General features: G+C 46.1%; 1 non-coding gene across 1 annotated transcript; it reads left to right on the forward strand.

Moving 5' to 3' along the window:
* Positions 1 to 4275: 4275 nt before the first annotated feature.
* LOC127682025 (U6 spliceosomal RNA) lies at positions 4276 to 4382 on the forward strand. Its single transcript, XR_007977327.1, has one exon. It is a non-coding gene; the product is annotated as a U6 spliceosomal RNA (small nuclear RNA).
* The last annotated feature ends 2354 nt before the right edge of the window (positions 4383 to 6736 follow it).

Raw genomic sequence — 6736 nt, forward strand, 5'->3', positions numbered from 1 at the left:
CTTTCTCTTTCCCAAAGGTCCATAGAGTCAGGCTCAGTATCACACAGTCGTCATGGATTATCAACACCCCACTTGTTAACCTTTTTTAAAATGCATGCAGGGCTGGTGACGTGCTTCGGCAGATAAAGCACTTGCCACCAAGACTGACCAACTGAGTTCAAGCCCTAGGACCCACTTGGTGGAAGGAGAGAACTGATTCCCACAAGTTTCCTCTGGCCTCCACAGGCATGCGTGCGCATGTGCGCACACACACACACACACACCACAAATAAATAGTTGTGATAAAAACCCTTCTTAAAAATTAAAATCATGGCCGGGCAGTGGTGGCACATGCCTTTAAGCCTAGCACTTGGGAGGCAGAGGGAGGCGGATTTCTGAGTTCAAGGCCAGCCTGTGTACAGCGTGAGTTTCTGTATATAGAGGCTATATACAGGCTATATAGAGAAACCCTGTCTCGAAAAACAAAACAAAACAAAAAAACAAAATAATTAAAATCATAACCGAGTGGTGGTGGCTCATGCCTTTAATCCCAGCACTAGGGAGGCAGAAGCAGATGGATCTCTGAGTTAGAGGCCAGTCTGGTTTACATAATGAGTTCCGAGACACCAGGACAGCCAAGACTACACAGTGAAACCTGGTCTTGAAAAACAGACAGACAGACAGGCAGAGATAGAGATGTATATCCATGTATATGGATATATGGAAGGATAATACCTCCTTCTAAGATAGACATTCTTTTCCTTATTATTCTGAATTCTTTCTAGTAAAATTAAAAACCAAAGTAAAACCTTTATCTTCTTCTACTCCCCTTCTCTCTGTGGATAGAGATGGGGGAGGGGCTGAATATGAAACAAACTTAAGATGACTCTGAAAGGTGAAGGAAAGACAGGGCCCACGTGTGATGATGACAAGAAAGGATATAGTCTTCAAAGGGACATCTCGCTCCTTCCTTCCTTCCTTCCTTCTGCTATTGGATTATTGAAACATCGAACCCCAAAGAATTAAATTTCCCCAAGAATCCCATGCAGGAGGGTAAGGCCTTGGTGCTGGCCTGAGGAGGAACTGGCCCCCAGGCAGGGATAGTATTCTGACAGATTAACCTCAGTTAAATTAGCATGTGCTTCAGACATTTTATAAAACTGTAACACTCTAGAAAAGAGTGGGCAGAACACCACAGTGAGTGCCCTGGGTTTCCCTTTTTTCCCTCATGTAGCCTACAGTTGGTGTTGAGGAAAGCTTTGATGTCATGCAGGTCAGAAAAGCACCTGCCCTCTGCACTCAAAGGACAAGTATTGAGGCGGTTTAGAAAGACAGAAAGCTGTTGAGGTGGAGAGATGGCTCAGGGGGTGAGGTGCTTGATAAAAAAAGCATGAAGACCTGGGTTAGAGCCCCTGTACCTGACGGGAAAAGCCAGCACTGATCGCCGGGGCTTGATGGCCAGTCTCCAGAAATGGCGAGCCTTGGGTTCGCTGAGAAACCCTGTCTCAAGAATACAAGCTGGAGAGCTCGTGAGGGAGATACTCACTAGTAGCCTCTGGTCCCTGCATGCCTTTGTGTGTTTGTGCACACACATGAGCACAAAGGAGAACTGAAAACCTTTGAACAAAATCATTCTAATAAAGCCAAACACCACAAAATAATAGGGAGCCTGGATTCCCCCTTTCCCAGGCTGTACTGAGACATCTCAGACTTCCAGTGGGAAGGTATCGACAAAAATCAATCAAAAACTGGGACTTTCTTCCTGGCCAGGTAGTAGCAAGCATCCCTGATATCACGGTGTCAGTAGAAGCCATGGGAGTAGATCTCCACCACACTCAGTGGAAACGAGGTACCCTACACCTCCCTCCTGGGACGTTACTGGTAGAGGCTTCACACAGGACGCCCCTCGTAGCAGGAAACGCCCTTCTTCGAAACGCCCTTCTTCTCTGGGCGTGGGCCATCCTCCTCTGCTGAGGTTCATAGCACAGCACTTTCCCCTTTGTGTCTTCTCAAGATGGAAGAGAGAAGGCAACCGGTCCTGGGTTAGCCAGAGCTTTGAAAAGGCTAAGCAAACACCAAGAGCCCACAGGGATTCTCACGAGATTTCGATGGATAGTGTCTCCTTCGGGCTTAGCTGTCAAAGGCTTTATCTGCACTGTAAATTTTCAGAGGTGGAGATTTGAGGAAATGGTAGCATAGCGTCAAGAGGGCATGACTTCCAGTTTAGCGTTGTTGGATTCACGGAAAAGACTCAGGATATAGCTCTCTCTATTTTTTTTTTGGAGGGGGGGTTGGTTTTTTTTTTTCAAGACAGGGTTTCTCTGTGTAGCCCTGGCTGTCCTGGAACTCACTTTGCAGACCAGGCCGGCCTCGAACTCAGAAATCTGCCTGCCTCTATCTCCCAAGTACTGGGATTATTAGACTCAGGATAGAAATTGAGGACAATCAGTGAAGGAGGCAGGTATCTGCGGTGAGTGTTTGAAAGGTATTTCTTAGCCCCAGCCTCTTTTGTCCTGCCCCCACCTCCCCCCCCATCCCTCCACCCCCCACCCCCCACCTCCCACCCCCCCACCCCCCCACCCCGCCCCCGGCTTCCTTGCGAGGTGAGCAACTGTGATCTATCCTGGCCATGGAATCCTGACTCATGACTCGCTGTGGCTCCAAAGCAGCACAGCACAACAAGCATGGGCTGGAGCCCATGAACTATAAACCCAAGAAATTCTTTCTTCTTCTAAGTCGATTTGCTCAAGTGTTTGATCACAGGGACAAATGACTGACACAAACACGCATTGTCATCAAACTTCTGGAAATTAAGACCAAAAATATTGGAAGCAACAGTAAGTAAAAACACTTTCTCAAAGAGGAAAACCGACCCAATGACTCCGGATTTCTCATTTCTCATCAGGTGACGCACACGAGTAGAAAGTAACCAGCCTGCCAGCCCTGGGGGCTCACACGAATAATGCAAGCACCTGTGAGGGTGGCCTACATTACACCACACGGTCAGAAACAAAGAGACACTGGGCCTCTGGCAGAGGCAGGTGGGTGTCTTGAAAAAACAAAAGAAAGGGGTGGGGCAGAGAAGGACAGAGAGAGAAAGGCCAAACTGTTTTCCACAGTGGATGAACTATTTTACTTTCTGATCCAATTTTTCTAAGTTCTTCATAGAACTTTTTTTCTATTTTAGCCATTCTCTATTTTTTATTTTATTTTATTTTATTTTATTTTATATTTTTGAAATAGCATCTCTTGTATCCCAGGCTGGCTTCAAACACAGTGTGTAGCTGGGGGGGTGTCCTTGAACTTCTGATTCTTCTGCCTCTATCTCTCAAATGCTGGAACCCCAGGCACGCAGGACCATGCCCTGTTGGGACTGAGCCCAGGGCCTCACACAGCAAGCTCTAAAGCTCTGCTGATTCCTAGTCCCTTATGCATGTGCTGCAGTCTTAGCTCACTGGGGTTTAATTTGCATCTCCTGATGGCTGCTGATGCTAAACATCTTCTCGTGAGCTTTTCTTCGTCTGCACATCCCCCTGGCTGAACATCACCTGTGTGTTTCCCATTGTTTCCTAATTAGACTGTTTTGTGTTTGCTTGCTGCTGGCTTTTGAATGATGTTTCTATGGTGCATGTCTTTGCTAATGTGCAATTGCAAATACTTTCTCCCTAGCCTGTAGTTTGTCTTCCACTCCTAACGGGGCTTTTCATTTCCTGCCTTCCTGCCTTCCTGCCTTCCCAAGACAAGGTTTCTTGTGTAGCCATGGTGTCCTGGAACTTGCTCTATAGCCCAGGCTAACCTCAAACTCAGAAATTCACTTGCCTCTGCCTCCCAAGTGCTGGGATCAAAGGCATGAACCACCATGCTTGGCTTTAACAAGGGTTTTCAAAGAGCAAAATGTTTTGTTTTTTCTTCCTTTTTAAAGAAGGTATGTGGAGGGAGTGTGTGCAGGAGTTAAAAGAGAAAAGGCTGGTTGGGTTTGTTTTGTGTGAGCAGTGCTGGGATTGAACCCAGGGCTTTGTGCTTGTTCACTTAGGTACATCCCTGGTCCTGGCCTCCATACACAGTTTAGAATAAGATTCTTCCTTTCTTCATTTCTGTCTGTCTGTCTGTCCATCTGTCTGCCCTTCTTTTTTGAGACAGGGTCTCACTACGTACTTCTGACTGTCCTGGAACTCACTATGTAGATCAGACTGGCCTTGAACTCACAGAGATCCACTGCCTCTGCCTCCCAAGTGCTGGGATTAAAGGTCTGTGTCACCACCACCCAGCAGCAATTTCTTAAGAAAATGAAATAAGGTGCTCGCTTCGGCAGCACATATACTAAAATTGGAACGATACAGAGAAGATTAGCATGGCCCTTGCACAAGGATGACACGCAAATTCGTGAAGCGTTCCATATTTTTACCGCTCTGGAAATCAGTCTGGCAGTTCCTCCGAAAACTGGGCACCTCACTTCCAGAAGATCCTGCTATACCACTCCTGGGCATATACCCAAAAGATTCCCCAGCATGTAATAAGGATACATGTTCCACTATGTTCATAGCAGCACTATTTATAATTGCCAGAAGCTGGAAAGAACCTAGGTATCCCTCAACAGAAGAGTGGATGCAAAAAATGTGGTATATCTACACAATGGAGTACTATTCAGCCATTAAAAACAATGAATTCATGAAATTCTTAGGCAAATGGATGGAGCTGGAGAACATCATACTAAGTGAGGTAACCCAGACTCAAAAGATGAATCATGGTATGCACTCACTAATAAGTGGATATTAACCTAGAAAACTGGAATACCCAAAACATAATCCACACATCAAATGAGGTACAAGAAGAACGGAGGAGTGACCCCTTGTTCTGGAAAGACTCAGTGAAGCAATATAAGACAAAACCAGAACAGGGAAGTGGGAAGGGTTGGGTGGGAAAACATGGGGAGGGAAGGGGACTGATGGGACTTTCGGGGAGTGGGGGTCCAGAAAAGGGGAAATCATTTGAAATGTAAATAAATATATCAATAAATTTAAAAAAAAGAAAAAAAAAGAAAATGAAATAAGCAACTATCATACCAACTAACATTAGCACACCAGGACAGTTATTACAGAAAAATGAAAACATATATTTATTTAAAAACTGTAGTACACACACAGAGTCCTATTGATAGTCAAAGACTAAAAAAACAAAAAACAAAAAAGCAAAAAACATATATGCTCCCAAATGGCACAGTCATTGTCATGACCACTTTCCTGACCTGTCTTCCTGTACACATCTGAGAGTCTGGAAGATGCCTGCTGCTGCAGGCTAGCCCCTCACCCACTCTTACCTGGTACAGTTATTTTAACAATCAGAACAGATGTGACCCCTGCTGCCACTAAGCTCACAGTTTGGGGAGGCTATGGGCAACCAAATGCATGCGGCCGACTGCTTCAGTAAAGGAGTTTTAGCAGAGTCCCAGTCATCTTACCATTACCCCAATACAAAAGGATGCCCAGCACAGAAAGCTACTTTACACATTCGCCGGAGGAGCCCCAAGGTTGTTTTACACTTTTATATAAAGCTCACCACAAAACTTTCCAAGGACGAGGTGAGAACCCAAGGAATCCTCAGCCTTCATCGACATCTAAATACTGGCTCCCAGGAAAGAGAGCAGAGGGGAAGAAGGGACCAGGGACAAAATTCCACGCTCAAGAACCCTGCCCTAGTGACCTACTTATCCCAGATAGGTCCTACTTTCTAAGCTCCCAGAGCCTCCTAAAAGAACACTAGCAGCCTGGGAGGCAGAATTCAACAGGTGACACTTCATACGCAGACCATAAATGTGCTATAGTGGATCCTGTGGGTGCCCCTTCTTCTGGTAACCCACATGAACGTATTGTTTCTAAGGGTTTGCTGAGGAAATTTGCCTTCTTCTGTACAAAATTACCCCAAGCCAAACAAAAACAGTTCTCACTCCCTCCCTCCAACTTCACCCAATAATTCATCGACATCGGTCCTTTGGTGAGACTAACTCTGTACACAACTTATGCTCCAGAGCTTCCCATGGAGGCCGACTGAATTGGGGCTCCAGAAGCGCTTACACTCCTGCTTGCCCCTCACCCCCCCCCCGCCCCGTGTTTTATTCTGCTCACTTCCCCCAACTTCTGAAAACATTACTGCGATACATCTCTAGAACAAGAACTCCTGTTGAGTCCTGCTTCTGGGAAACCCAGTCTGAGGGAACGGCCTTTCCAGGAATAAGCGTTTCTGTGTGTGCCTCTATCCCCACCACTATTCTGTCTCTGCGGCTACGTGGCCATGGGGAGCTCTCCTGGCAAGATTTTCTCTGATGGTTAGGTTAATCTAGTTGGTGAATGGTTTTAGTAGCTTGTCCAAGGTCATCCAGTGTTGGTTAATATTTACTGAGACCCCTTAGGGAAAGTAATCAGAATGGCAGTTTTGAGTTGATGGCAGTTAGGACTCTCCAGCTTGGCACCTGGCCTTGCTGAATTGAAGGCTCATGTCTTGTTCCCCAGGGTTCATTCCTTCTGAATAGAAAATGATTCACACTCAACCCAGTAAGAAAGGTACAGAAAGTGCTTTGCCCAGAGGCTCGAGAGTCCAGGACAGACTGGTTTATACAATCACACAGTGCTGGAGTGCAGTTATGTAATCTTACTGGAAGTGAAGGAAGAAGCTAGACCTCCAACGGTAAATGGCTTGTTCAAGACCAAGCACCACAGACATCCTGCCCCTGGGGCCGTAGGTCATGGGGAAATACCTGTGC

This window comes from Apodemus sylvaticus, chromosome 3 (assembly GCF_947179515.1).
Source record: "Apodemus sylvaticus chromosome 3, mApoSyl1.1, whole genome shotgun sequence".
NCBI classification, from domain to species: domain Eukaryota; kingdom Metazoa; phylum Chordata; class Mammalia; order Rodentia; family Muridae; genus Apodemus; species Apodemus sylvaticus.